Source organism: Lygodium microphyllum, chromosome 22, assembly GCF_053477565.2.
Source record: "Lygodium microphyllum isolate KBCC chromosome 22, Lygodium_microphyllum_v1.1.10, whole genome shotgun sequence".
NCBI classification, from domain to species: domain Eukaryota; kingdom Viridiplantae; phylum Streptophyta; class Polypodiopsida; order Schizaeales; family Lygodiaceae; genus Lygodium; species Lygodium microphyllum.
In genome coordinates, this window is record NC_141156.1 from 104583592 (window position 1) to 104599545 (window position 15954).

Consider the following 15954-nt stretch of genomic DNA (forward strand, 5'->3'; position numbering starts at 1 on the left):
TTTCAGGCTAAGGAGGAGCTAGAGGCAGCAAGAGAAGAGAGGGCACAAAGATATAAAAAATAAATAGACGACTTGAAAAAGAAGACTGCCCTAGAGTTGGAGGAACATGAGAGACTGGAATGGAAAATCAAATGCTTGGAGAAAGAGAAAGAAGAGGCCATCAAAGAAGCAACCCAAGGGCTATAGGAGGAGCTAGATAACCTAGAATAGGAGGTGGAGGAGATAGAAACCATGGTCGAACCTGAAAGACAGCGGTAGAAAGGAAACCAAGAAGCCCTCGCATAGAAGAATGAATATCTGTCCAAAAGGCTATTGGAAACTTCCATGCATCTCTCTATGGCACAACAAGCCTAGAAGATAGCCAAGGAGCAACTAAACTACTAGAATAAGGAAAAAACACATACGCTAGAAGTATGGAATGAACAACAATAGGTGGTAATGATGCTGTCTCAAAGTGTAGAGAAGGGCAAGGAGGAGTTAAAAGAGAGAGCCAAATAGTGGAAAGAGCACAACTTCGAATGGGCGCGAGAACTTGCCAAGTGCTTGGAGTGGGTGTTGGCAGAGGCCAGAGCTGAAGCCGTAGAAGCAAGTTCAGAGGCACAACAACAGGCCTTCTTAAGCATAGTGCTCCATGTAATGTAAGTGGATAGCAAGGATTTTGTGGAGAGGATGAGAAGGAAGTTAGAATTGACCCCCCCACTAGAGCCCTAACATACGGCCTGCAAGAGCATACTCTCCCAACTGGCACCGGTGGCCTAACGAGAAAAGAACAATGCTAGGATTTTCTAACAAGCCAGCCTCTCCACCGATGAGCTGAAGGAGCTAGGTTTTGAAGAGTGGGAGCCACCGCATCCACCCCCAACTCTGACCCCACAAGAGTAACTGCTAAAGGAAGGGCTGGACTTTGAGCAAGAGCTAGGAGAAGAGCAACAAGCCCGAGAGCTTAGCCCACCACAGCCAGATGTACCTTAGGAAGATGTAGAAGGTAGCCAAGTACTTGAGCGCATCATTGTAGCTAAGAGAAGAAGACAGAAATTGGTGGAGCAAGTGCAGCTAAGAGCTAGAGCGCAACCCCAATAGCTTCTTGGAGAGCCCATGCCACAATGTGAGGATTGCTATCCCATCAACTGGCCCTAGGAACTAAGTATTTGGAAACAAGAAGAACTCCAAACTTGGCCCTTCAAGCTATCATTCCTCTACCCATAGGCTGTGGACCGAGTCCTACCAGTGGAAGTAGTGGACAACATAATTCAAATGGCCAACAACTTGGCAAATCGATGGGTCACGAAGCAGATCATAGTTATTACTTGATGGAGGCAAGAGATCCTAGACTACTAGCAGGACAAGGTGTACCAGATGCCCAAGATGGTCCAAGGCTATAAAGCACAGTCCAAGTGGTGGAGAAGGATCTGGGATACGAACCTAGATGCATGGATAGCATTATGCGGCACACTCCTTGAAGAAAGGAACGATCCTCTCTACATGTCATACCCTCATAGGCATGGAGTGGATTACAATAGGGAGGAGCATGGCAGGTATGACTTTTTGAAGATCTACAATGCCAATGCAGAGAATCCCTAGGAGTGCCTAACCCTTCAAGGCAAGAGGCATTCGTCCTTCAATCATGTGCTTCCTCGAGGATTTCTCATCCTAGTCCAGATCTCGCTTTCATCACAACTTGTAATTATCTTAGGACTGTTAGGTTTCCACTAAAGCAAAAGACAGCCACTGAGGAGGCCAACCTACCTCCACTCTTTTTTTATCTCAACCTAAGAATAGATAGTTGTGCCATGGCCCAGCTAATGATGAGGGCTACATTGTTACCCTCTTTTTGTATGAAGGTACTCGAAGACATGAATGATAGCTGGTTTACGAGGTGTGGACACCCCTTTTTTTCAACGACACCTCTAAACATTAGGGCTAATCTCAAGAGCTACATGGAAAGCCATGCCTTTTTTAGCAAATCCCTTAGTCCACCATGTGATGCATCATCAGAAGAGGACCTAGGTACAACCTAAAAGCGCCCCCGTATTTATAATGTCAATTGTGTTTATCTATTTTTTTAAAAAGAGAGAGACAAAGAAAATAAAAGAAAATATTAAAAGAAAGAAAATGAGAAAAGAAAAAGAAAAAGACCAAGTACCTGAAATTATTTGAGTGCCACAATCACTGCACGTAGGATTTTTTACCTATCCCTATCCCCCAGTTCACACTTAGGGCACCTCAAGGGCAAGATTTCCAGACCTGTCTCCCTAAGCCACACACGGCACCTACAATAATGCACAAAATGGATCGTCAAGTGTGAGACAACACCGTAGGCTTAGACCCAACTCCCAGTTCCATTAGCACGAGCACAATGCACCACACATCAAGGTAGACACTGCCACTAGGTAGCACACTTCTTTTCTTTTCAGGTACAAACAAAGGCGGTAAACCACCAACTTCGAAGGCCCCATCATCCAATCCAACCATTCTCGGCCTCCACCACCTCAACATTTTGATCACTTTTCTCCAATAGGGCTAATCCCTGCAAGGCCCCATCATCATCAACTCACCAACCACTCTTCAGATCGCCGAACCCTCATCAACACAGATATGCAAGTGCCATGGGACTAGCACTCATTAAGGAGGGGGGTAATGTTAACCCCAATTTGAGACGGAGAAAAATAAGTCCAAGAAAACTCCAAATGCGGACAGAAAGAAAGAAGCAGGAAGGGAAGTGGCCAAAAGCGCAAGGGCATCCTCAAAAGCTAAGTCAAAGGTAAAAGTGCATTGTTAAATGCAAAGCACCCATAAAACTTTTGTAAAAAAACACTAGGCTCCCTCTTATGCAAATTGTAAAGGGTAGATGGGTATATGTAAAGAGAAAGGGTAGCTAGAAGGGAATAGGAAAAGAGAACCTTGCCATAATGGCCGATCATGTAAAAAAGGGGATGGGTGCCCAAAGGGATAAGGGTTTTGTGTATAAGCTCAAAAAGGGAATGAGAAGCTCATTCTTTGGTGTGTTGCAAAGTGGACTCATCTTCTCTTGTTCTCTCTTTCTTTCTTGCTTGTGTGTGCTTGAGAGCGGGAATGTGAGAGAATGAGTGTGTGGGGGTAATGAATCAAGGAGAAGAAGCTCTCCATCATCTCCTCTCGTCTTCTCTTCTTTTCTCTTCTCTTGTCTCACGTGCGGCTATGGAGGATGGAGCTTGAAGGTGGAGACTTGAGGTTGCTCGAGCTTGCATCACGAATCATGGAGCTATCGGTGTGCTTGAAGGAGGAGGATACTCAATCGGGCATCGAGGTAAGCTCACTACACTCATAGAGAGGGATAGCGCATTGGCTATGTGAGAGGTAGCCATTAGTGCTCGGATTAAAACATTTGAACAATAAGCAGTCCGTGGGTCTTGGCGATTGATCATGAGCTCCCAACACTTAAAAAGACATGGATTGTGAAAGATGTGGACAAAATTTCTTATGTCTCCCAATTGCAAGGTGGATTTTCTCTTTTCTTGTTGCAAACTTGATTATCAACCTAGTAGAATTGATATGGAATGACTAGTACTCGACCTCTAGATACTAGAGATGAAATGAGAAGGTAGATTGGAGAGAGAGAGAGAGAGAGAGAGAATAAAGAAAGCTATATTAACATCTACAAGAGGCCAAGTTGGCCTATGAGACCAAAAGGTTACATATAAAATGTCTAGGAAGTTTTCCAAGTCCCAATAAAGCTACTATCTGGTGTTATGGTGAACTAGGTGAGTAGGTACAAAATGGTATACAGACTCGATACAATCTAGATGCACTTCAAGTGGAGTGTGGAACTGCTCGTAGAGCGTGGTCATCCTATCATACACTTATTGTTAGCATTGTTTCATAGGCCACTTACTTATTTTAATGTTATCTCCACCTTACTCATGAGATGACATTAGACATGGATGCCATGGATTTTAGGCCACATTGGCCTATGTAGACCTCTCTCTCTCTCTCTCTCTCTCTCTCTCTCTCTCTCTCTCTCTCTCTCTCTCTCTCTCTCTCTCTCTCTCTCTCTCTCTCTCAATGTCAGCTGTGATAGGGGAACAACTGTCGGTTGTGATAAAGTGGTGCGATGTGTATATGTAACAGATGCAGGGAGATATACTATCCTGGGATGTAGTAGCAGTCGTCGAAGTCGCTAATAGCAGGTGATCCCACCTGGATGCAAGATGTGGTACATCGGCGGTGGAGAAAGAGCAAACTAGAGATCTGAGATCCAATGTGTCGAGTGTCGTCGGATCTCAGTCTGCTGTCGATGTAGATCAAGAATCCTCCGGATCTCCTGTCGGTGTGGCTGTGGGGTCCGAAACCCACGGATCCTCGTGCGGCGTCGGGTACGCTAGTCCTTAGCCTGCTATAGTGTGAGCCCGGAGGTCTGGCTGGAGGCTGGTACAGCAGCTCTCACTCTGTCTGTCTGAAAGAACTATGTAATAGTCGTCTAGGTGGGCCCCTCTCTGACTAGGACCCGCTGTGTGCTCTGCTCTCTGATGTGCCATGCCTCTCCCAGAAAATGGCCAAATGATCTTTGATCCATATCAATCATACATCCCTGAAGTGAGCTACTCAATGTGTATCTAGATCTTAACTTTGAGTATGCCGGGCATCTGAGAACAAAATGCTCCTCACTCTCCACCTCTGATCTGCAAAGGGGGCATATCCTCTCCTCCCGCGGGATGCCACTGGCTCTGCCACTCTCAATCATAAGCTGATGTGATGATACCCTGAGCTGTCCAATAAGAACTCTCAATCGATGTGGCATATAGATCTGCATATATCTCGGAATCTCTATGAATCCCTGCTCTGATATCCTCAAGAACTGTGTATAATAATGTGCCATCTTCGATGGCAGTGGCTATGCAGGGCTGACCAATGTCCTCTGTATATAAATATGCCATATCTCCTGTCTGATGACTCTGTTCCTCTCAGAGAGAGAGAGGGTGTAAGTGGGAGCCTGAGTATCATATAGAAGAGGTGGGAGTCTATCAATGTCCAGCCCATGTCTGTCAAACCAAGCTCTAGTCTGTGCATACCATGATGTGGTATCCCCCGCTCTATATGCAATGCGATCTCTGTCCATATCCTGAAATATGTGTAGGAAGCAGATTGTCTGAAATAATGCCTCGACTAGTATGGGCGGTGTGGCAAGCTCTGCTCGCACAATGTCATGTGGGACTGAGGCCTTGCTGCGAATCAATCTAGATATCATGATCACCTGAGGTCTCTCCATCAATGTCCATACATAATCGGCAAGGCCCGGCCCCCATATAGCTGCTCCATACATCAGTGCTGGAGTGACTAGAGTATCAAAGAGCCAGTTTTGGTCTTTAGAAGACGTTAATATAACTTTCTTTCTCTCTCTCTCTCTCTCTCTCTCTCTCTCTCTCTCTCTCTCTCTCTCTCTCTCTCTCTCTCTCTCTCTCTCTCTCTCTCTCTCTCTCTCTCTCTCTCTCTCTCTCTCTCTCTCTCTCTCTCTCTCTTTGTGCAATCTTCCTTCTCATTGCAACTCGAATAACTAGTATTAGAGTAGAAGGGGGTCTCTAGCCAATGCCACCAATAGAAATCTTTATGGTCTCCATTTTCAACATGCTATGTTTTTTTAATTTGAGGTTATTTGGGCTCCATTTTTTATGTATAAGTGCTATACATATTGTTTCATCCTTCTTTTTAAACAATTTTTCATAGCTTGTTAAGAAATTCCAAAACATGTCAAGAATTACTATTTTTACTATAAAATGCACATACATTACTAGGCATTGGTAACTAGTGACAAATCTCTTAAAACAAGTATCTTTAGATTGCAGAATGTTTGACATAGGTTATAAATTATAGATTTCATAGTTTTGGAGGTTGTTGATTGCTACTATATGAAGCAAGTGTTATTAGAGTAGAGACTTTGGCTGGTTGTATATAATGTAGAAATTCTTGAGCTATATAGATTGACATAATGTCCATGTATATTTACTTATGAATGAGCAAGAACATTGTTCTTTGATGTATTACAAAGGTTTCAAGGATCTCCTATTATACTTTTGAATAGTTGGATGTTATTATGCTACTATATTTGTGAGGAAGCATTGATGTTGTAATACCATGATTTAAATGTGTTATGATTGTCACAACATTTGGATAGTGATATATATGCTATTCTTAAGCAGTGCTTCATTTTCTTTTTTTAATTTTGGAGGTTACTATTGATTGCTATTGTATGCAATAAGTGTTAATAGAGTAGAGAGTTTGATGTATATGATGTAGCAAATCTTGAGCTACATAGATTATCATATTATCCATGTATAATTCTCCGATGTATTATAGAGGTTGTAGGGAGATCAATCTTTTGATATATTTCTAAACACTTGGATGCTATTAAACTACTATATTTGTGAGGAAGCGCTGATGTTGTAATCTTGTGTTATGTATATATGTAATGATTTTCACAGTGTTTGGATAGTGATATATGCAATATTGTTGTGCATGTTTCATTTTCTATCTTCTCTCAGTTTTGGTTATACTAAGCAAGTGGTGTAGAAAGTCTACTAGTTTGGTGGTATAGTTTGTTGATATTTTGGTTGTTGGCACTTGATAATTAGATGTTGTTTTGCATAAATGGCTTTAACATCTAAAATGGACAAGGAATTGTATAACATTAGGAAGTTTAATGGTACTATCTTAAGTTTGTGGAAGTAGTAGATCCAAGATATCCTTAATTAGAATAAGAAGTTGAGGACCATAAGAGGCATAGATGGAAAACTAACAGACATACCTAAAAAAGAATGGGGAGAGCTTGATGCATTGGCAAAATCCATTATTAGGATATACTCAACAGAATCTATGTATTTCATAGTGAATGAGATTACTACACATGGCTTATGGAATAAGCCATATGATCTTTATGATAAGAAAATTGCCTGTAATAAGGTGTATCTCATGAAAAAGTTATTTGAGTCATAGTTGACAGAGGACTCTACTATTTCCTCCTATCTTAATGGATTCAACATTATATTTAGTCAAATGAAGGCTCAAAACTTGAAGTTCGAAGAGATGAGGTTAAGGAAATCTTTTTGATATGCTCCTTGCCTGTATCATGGGATACCTTTAGAATAGCCATTAGTAATTCAACTCCAAATGGTATGTGGGTACTTTACTAGCTAAAGAGATACGCAAAAATCCATGGACCAAGGTAGAAATAGTTAGCTATTGGCAACTTAAGAAGAAAGAGGCAAAAAATAATAGGCAAGAACTAGGATCGTAGGCAATCATGCAGCAAATCGAGGTCCAAGAAAGACATTGAATGCTTTCATTGTGGCAAAAAATGTCATATCAAGAATGATTGTTACAAATGAAAGCGAGAGGCAAAAGATAAGAAAGAGGAAGTGTGTTGATAGAAAAGAAGGTAAAGATTGAGAAAATCAATGTAGTGATGATTGTGCATAATAATGATGGTAAAGTGTCATTTACTTCTACTCTTCCTGCACATATGCTAATTGCAATAGATAGATAATTAGCTCAATATTGGATACTTGATTCTAGCACATCTTTTCATATTTCTTCCTAGAATAAGTGTTTTTGTTCATATGACAACAATAGGTGCGGATCAATCCATCTTGAAAATGACTATGTATGTGACATAATTGGTGTAAATGATGTGCACTTTTCTTTCAGAATCTATGGTTACTCCTCAAAATGTACACTATGTACCTAAGCTTACTAAGCTTGATATCTACTCATCAATTGGATAACTTGGGATACTCTGCTACTTTTGAAAGTCAGTCACATGGAAAGTCCACAATGGATCATTTTTATTGCTAAAGAAGTTAAATATGGCACTTTGGATCCCCTTCATGTATCTTCTATTAAAAATCATTTAATTGTAGTAAAATCCAAGAAAACAAATATATCTATGTGGCATCACTGATTGGAACATATGTTTAGAAAATAAATGGAAATACTATTTCATTTGGGTTACTTGCCTTCTCTTGATATTTTTTTATCTTTCTATTTTTGAGCATTCTATATATGGAAAGCATGTATGTTTAGCCCATAAGAAAAACTTAAACAAGAAAAGGAGTCAGTTGCTTGACTTAGTAAATTAGTGATATATCTGAGCCTATGCTTTACAAAACTATAGGGAGGACATCCTATTTTATCACATTCATTGATAATGTAATTAAAAATGTGCAGGCTTTTTTCTATGGGTAGGAAAGATGAGTCTTTATCTTATTTTCAAAAGAAATTGACACTTATAAGGATTAGTTTGATAAGATATTTAAGTGTCTTAGAACTGATAATGGTGGAGAATATGTCTCTCATGAGTTTAAAATTTTTTATAAAGCAGATGGGATAAAAAGGAGACCCACAACACTTGGTAATTCTACCCAAAATGGTGTGGTAGAGTATATGAATAGGATGATAAATGAAAGGATGTTGAGTATGCTATCTAATATTGATCTTACTCAAGGATTTTGGGATGAGGATATGGTGATTGGTGTAGATTTGATAAAAAGCTCACCTAATACTAGTTTTGATTGTAGCATAATTTTTAAAGAGACATGGTCAGTGGGCAAGAAGCCCTCTTATGACCACTTAAGTGTTTGGTTGTGACACTTATGTGCATGTGCCAAGGAAAAGCATAGTAACTTAAAACCAAAACTCACTAAGTGTATCATTTTGGACTATGGACAGAGTAGTGAGATGGATTATCACCTTTGGGATCCAAAAGATAGAAAGATTGTTCATAGTAATGCTGTGATTTTTCAATGAGAAGAAGATGCACTAGTAGTCCCTTGAGAACATGGACACAAGAAAGTTTACTTTTTAAGATGCAATGCACCTACTATTTTGCCACACATGGCAAGTACTAGTGCACCAAGTATGCAAATAGAGGACACAAGTGATGCTTCAACTACTAGTGAGCAAGAAGCAAGGAGATTTATTGAATAGCAAGTTGAGAGCTCTATGATGCCTTCTGAAAAAAGAGTGGAGGCTGAAATTTTCACTTCAAGTCAACCAATTTTGTTATGCAAATCTACTTATATCTCTTGTCCCCCCAGAGAGATTTCAGCAATGAGGGATTGACTATGTGATGTTGATAGAATGTGGGGAGCCATCTTGTTATAAAGAGGCCATGACTTGTGATGATAAGCTTAAGTGGGAGCTAGCTATGTAATTTGAAATACATTCAATTATGAAGAATCCATGAAGTGAAATGGATCTATCCAATGTGACTCCATGGTGTGGAATGGGAAGGGTTTGGCAGGATGGCTTTGCCTCTACTTGTCTAGCAATGTCAGTAGGATTAGATATGTGAAAAAAATTTGATGGCTTTGCCTCTACTTGTCTAGCAATGTCAGTAGGATTAGATATGTGAAAAAAGCTTGATGCTACTCTCTCTGTGTGGGTCCCTTTGAGTAAACCTACCTCTTGTCTTGCAATAGTGCTATGCGGTGTATGGAGCTCCAAGAGGAAGAGACCTAGGCATCCCTAGTCCTCATACTCCATGAAATGATGAAAACGTCTAAACCATTGTGGAAGAGGCAGTGGTACCATCCTCGTATGCCATAGTATATTGTACATCTGCATATGTAGTGCTCCTTTGTCTTAAGCTCTCAGCGACAAAGATGACAAGTCTTATCCTTTGTTGGAGTATCTATCCATCTACATGTCTCCATCTATAGCCTATGAGAGGAGGTGCAAATCTATCCAGTAGCAGCCCATATGTTGTCAAAGAGATGAGTGTCCATGTATGATGGCCAAATAGCAAATCCATCATAAGAGAGACATAAGAAGTGACTTTGATAAAACTCCATACTCAATCCTAGAGGGAGTGGTGGTTGGATCCATATCCTCACTATCGTAGTCCTCAAGATATCAACTCAGATCACATGGTTTAGCTTTGATTGGATGAGAGAAATTTTAGGGTAGTCAAGGCTTTAGTCATAAGGTGGAAGGCGGTGGTCAATATTCAAGCCATGTAGGCTCCTCTAAATAGTCATTTGTGAAAACCATAAATTCTTGTCACCCTCTGCTACTAGCTGTCTAGATGAAGTTAGCCAAATTGGAGTATCTAAGATATGGGAGCTCCCATAATTTGTGTCAAAAGGTCACTACCCTAAAGAGTGTCTCAGTGACTATAGGTATTGCTCCTAGCCTTGTTGTGACAATGGGATATGGGATGGAGGGCTTGCTCCTAGTCATGCATGTATCATGATTAATGGCCTTTCCATTCTATCCTAGCCATCATAATAATATCTCTCTATCATGCTATGATCAATAAGTGGGCTAAGATATTGAGAAACATGGATTATTAAGGTTTAGCTCAGAGGGTGAAAGATAGTGATAAGAGACATGATGGCTGAGACTAGACACACTGACTGTTACTCAAGTGAATTAGGTTCCAAGACATATTAGCTTGGACTCATAAACACAAAAATGAGTAGAGAGAGAGAAGATTGAAAGTACAAAGTACAATAGCATTTCATTCAAATGATTGTCAAGTACACTCTTTTATAGTTGCGAGATGGTACCACTTTTCTCCACTGTGCCTATGGGATAAAGGCAACTCTTCCTAGATTGAGCTGCATGTTCATTGCCTAGATGTTCTATACAAAGAGGCACATATAACTGTGATTGTATATTTCTCAACACCCCTCCTCAATTACAACCATAAAATCACTGAGTATATAGAGGTTGTCATGAGTAGAACCTTGATAAGTGTAGACATGGAAAAACCAACTAAAGCTAGAGGCTATCACAAGACCTTGCTAAGTGTGTAGAGATTCTAGTGCATAGGTTACATGAGGAGTACAAGGCTTATGATAAGAACACTAAGGCAAGTATATACAATGCTCTAAAAAAGTCAGTTTGAATAGTGGGAATAGAAGGAATGATGAGGCTTGTCCTTCTACTCTTGAGTGTCTTCTTTGTCTTCTGCTTCATAGTCTTCTTCTTCTTTGATAGTTGCTAGGTAGGCCTTTTGTGATCTTTTCCTGGCATGACAAAATTTTTCAATGTGTCCTATTCTTTTGCAGAAGCCACAATTAGTGTCTTTCTTCCCTCTGTGCTTGTTATTGACATAGAGAACCTATTCTTCCTTTGAAACGCTTTATTTTTCTTTACCTTTGAGCTTTTTCTCTTCTTCTAGGAGTGATGCTTTGATGTCTACTAGCTTTGGATTTGGCATATTAATTAGTGTGGTGGAGACATTACCGTTGATAAATATGACATATCCTAAGTCATATCCTATGGATGTATGTATCTAAAGTAGAATCATATGTAAAGTGTCTTTAAGTTGGGGGTATCTATCACTTTTGAGGGTACCGCTTGTATGAGACTGTGAGAATGCAAGAATGAAGAAGAAGAAGATGATGAACATGGAAAATGGTTGAGTCTCCATATCCCATGCTGTCCATTCTCTGTTGCGTATCTCTCCCTCTCTCTTTTCATTTGGTATCAGAGCTCAAGTACGGGAGCTCAAGATTGGAGTGAGGAGCGTATCGAATCGAGGTCTACATCGAGGTTCCAGCTCGTTATCTGCCATTGAAATCAGGAACTAGTCTCGATCTAAGCCACCCAAAGCAAGTATTAGGCTTGAGAGAGCCATTAAGACTTGGATTTTGAGCCATTGAGCTCATTTTGGATGCATACGGGAAGAGTCATAGACAAAATTGTGGGAGAAGAAAGACCCCAAAACCCAAAAAAAAAGAGAAAAGGGAAGGGAGATGAGGAAGCCGTGCAGCCTCTGCAACCCAACAACTACGTCTTTGTTGGCTCACACTTGCAATCATCTTCACCTTCTCGAATCGCAGGCTTTTTACCATGGAAGGTGCTTCCAAGAAACGCAAGCAGTCCCTCTGGCGGCTTCAATCAGCTTGTGCAGTCATATCAGTTTCATGTGTACAATTCAAGCTGGCAATTGTTGAAGCCGTTGGATCCTCTCAACACCTCATTTATCACATGAGGAAGCTGTGCTGCCTCGCATGGCAAGAGAGGCATTAGAAACAGTGATAGAAGGATCAAGGCATTATATTCTATTTACTTCTTGATTTGATTCACGAGAACCCACATAGAAATTTGCAGACGAGCAGGCTAAAGCATGCCATCGACGCATCTGACCTGCCTTTTTTCTAAGGTAAGGAAGCTTAGTTCCTGAGAAGGAAGAGTATCTTGTTGTTGGAGCCTAGGGGGGACGGAAGAAGCAAAGCACAAACCATTCTGCGGCCGTTTGACGTTTCCTTCTCTGAAGGCTTGTGTTTGTGCCAGAGACATAGAAATTCACATATAAGAAGATGCATGGACCAAGCGGAAGAGGAAAGCAACAACACGGAATGAGTTAGAAAATCAGTGACCATGTCGCCGTCAGCTCACATTGATTTATTTTTCCTTCTGGATAGGCTTTAGTAAGCCTTAAACACTAAGGCTTATAATCAAAAACTGCCGTGTGTTTACATTGGACATTCAAAACTGGTTATTTTCAGGAGCTACATTCAAACTTGAGTGACCATGACCTAGTTATTCTCTAAACTGGTTCGCAGTTAGAGATTTCACACTACTGCAGAGCTAAACTGGATATTTGAAGGTCAAAATGGCGGGTTTCTATGCAACTTACAGGAGGCTATTTGGAGGTCGATTTTTTCTCAAAAAATTTTGGGAAATTTTCTATAGCTTCAGCTTGATATGTACTTCTAGTTTGGAACAGAAAAGTGCAAAAAATTTGCAGGAAAAATGGTCAATTTTAAACCCGTGTTTTGATGCATTGACAGTTAGTCATTCTAGCAGTTTCTCTTATTTTCAGCTTGTTTTTGGCAGTGGTTTTGGCCTATTTACTATGGGGTTTATCGCTAATTATAACCGGCTATTTTTTGCATAGTCTTCCTCTATTTGACTCATCATGGCTAGTCATCTCAAAGATATGGCTTTTTTAAACATTGCCAAGTTGGATGACACCAACTATGGCCAATGGAAATCTCAAATATGACAGGTTTTGGTACAGAAATTGCAGATTAAGCCACTAAGAAACAAAGATATTAAACTTGAGAATATGGATAATGATGATTGGGCTGATTTATATGCACCATGCAAGTCCACTATCATTTTATCACTCTTTGAAGAGGTCCATAATAATGTTGTTGAAGATGAAGATCAGAGTGTATGGAATCTATGGGAAAAGATTCAAAAACTTTATGCAAAGGAGAGCCCTACTTCACAGATGTATTGGCTTAAACAGTTGATGGATCTTCGCATGAAGGAGGGGAACCCATTGTCTGCTCACTTTAGCTAGTTTCATTCTATCATGAAGGATAATCTGCAAGCTTTGCTTATGCTTGGCACTTTACCTGAGTCTTGGATGTATTTTTCATTGTGATCCGTACCAACAAACTTGATGGGTTGAAATTGCAAGATGTAGATAGTGCACTTTTGACTAAAGAAATTAACAGGAAAAACAATGATGCTTCTCGAAGTTCACATGCTTTATCCATTAGAGGTGGCAAAAGTGGCAAGAAAGATAATGATCATCATAGGAAGAACTCTTCGAAGTTGCAGTCTAAGTCATGTGAATGTAGCAAGTCCCATGGATGTAAGTCTGATCTTACATGCCATTATTGTGGGAAAGGAGGACATATCTAGCCGCAGTGCCATAAGATGCACGATGACAAGTGCAAAGAAAATGGAAAAGAAAAAGCGCAAGAGAAATCCAATGATCCCAACATTATACCTACAAAGTCTAGCATAAAGATTGAGGAGTGAGAGCTAGATTTAGGACCCGATTTGGACCCGTTCTTGGAGCGTTGGAGCCCATTTTGGAGCGGAAAGTGCCTGAGAGGCATTAAAGAGTCCATTTTCATGAAAAATCAAACGATGGTGGATGACTGAGCTAGAGTTTTCCTAGATGCAACACAAGTCTCAGTTCGTCAATCGAAGGTCATTTGATCCCTCATTTAATCCTCGCATGTGACGGATGATTTTTTATGCTGAGAAGTGCTTAAAAATAGCCAAAAATTCCGAATTTCAAGGGAAAAATAGACTTCATCGAAGGCGGCAATGGCAATCATTACGATTTTAAGTGGCAATGCCCGAAAATGCTCAAAAGACCCACTAGACGACAATTGGTGAATTTTCATAATTTTTTAGCATGTTAAATGAGACCCAAGGAGATGCCCAGCAGTGCGGGACTTCAAAACGGATGCCCAAGATTTTTCAAACTTGAAAACGGACATCGGACGAGGAAATGGGAGTGCCTGGAGGGCCAAGGGCCAAAAGACCAAGTGTGAATATTAGGATTTAGGGAGGCCCAAAGGGTATGCCTTTTGGGGACTCCCCTTGGAGCCTCAATTTTTCAAAATCGTGGGGGGTAGGGGGGGGAGAGGGGGGGCATTGGTTTTCACGCAACAGGAAGATGAAGAACCCATCATTTCGTTTGATGGAGAGGGGGGTTGGAGAGCCTGAAAACAACCTCCCCAACTGATCTCATGGTTGGTTTGCATTCTATCTATGCTTCCAATCACCGGTCTCTCCTCCTCCATTAGCTGTCTAGTTGTGGAGATTAGAATTCAGTCTTTCTCTCTCCTCCCTCTCTCCTGCATAGAGGCACTTCATGTGGCAAGAATTAAGAAGAGAATCGGGTGATGGATGCTTGTCCATGAGGCACTAGATTGTTCCAAGAGGCTGAGGAGGTTGAAGGATGAAGATCTATGCTGAAATCCATGGCTGATTGGTCGATATATAGCCCCAATTAAATATTCAAAAAACCCAAAACACGCAAAAAGGCGGTATGCTCTGTTTTATGAAAGAATTTTACTTATTTTTTATCGTTCATGGTCTAAATGGTGTGCATATGGGCTGAAATTTTATTCGAATGTTCCTTGCATTATGTTTGAGGGCTGCAATTACTGTTATGCAGAACCCGTATTGATTTACAACAATTATACATTTTCAAAACCCCGAAAAGCCAGTAATTTTGATGAAAATTGATAGTTTTTTTTATTTTGAGTAGGGAAAAATGAGTGGACATGGAAAAAATAAGAAAAAATACTAAGTTTAAGTTCCAATGATTAATCATTTAAAAAAACAAAAAATACCTACTTTCTATAAAAAATAAATAGGAAAAATAAAGAAAAAAAGAAAAAAATGGGTTTCTTGCGTTGGAAAAAAATGGAAAAATAAGATCTATGTATGTGAATGTTTGACGGGGCTGAAGCATGAGGTTAAGCCTCAATTTGGCCTTGTTCTTTGTGTTAAAGTGCGTATTTATTGTTGTTACGTACAAAAAATGACATAAAAACCCTCTACACATATGCATCGCAGCAAAATTGAAATGGTGAGGGAGAGGATGATGTTATACCATAGTTTAAACGCTGAAATAATTAAAAGTTTGATTGTTCTCTTTATGCATAACATTTAGGATGCGGTTTATTTGAAAATAATGGATCTAGTAGCACGAGGTTTGCCTTGGTACTAGGTTCCTACAATGCAACATTGCGTATTAGCGAAAATTCATTAAAAGGGTTGTTTTTGCATGAGACGCATGGGCTGATTTTAAACTATAATTGTTTGTGCACCAAAAAAAAAAAAGCATTCACTTTTGCATGAATCATATATACATGGTATTTATTCCTGGTCTGCATAGCACTTGGTTGAATGATAAATGACCCACGCTGGAGAGAGTAAGGCACCCAAGCTGTAGGTCTAGACAGTGGGTCCAAGGGGACAAGTAACTGAGAGTTGGTACATTCTTGGAACGATATAATATTGGTACCAAGAGCAGAGTCTGTTTCGTATGTGTTATATGTGTTAGCGACGCATCGAGGGGCCAATTCCCAAAGTATAGGAAGGTCGCAGTGGGGCTGCAGCAATTAGCCGAGGGTTGCCTCCTATATTGTTCTACGTGGTGAATTACACCAAAATGCGTAGAGTCTCCCTCTGAGGAGTCTGAGAAGGTTAACG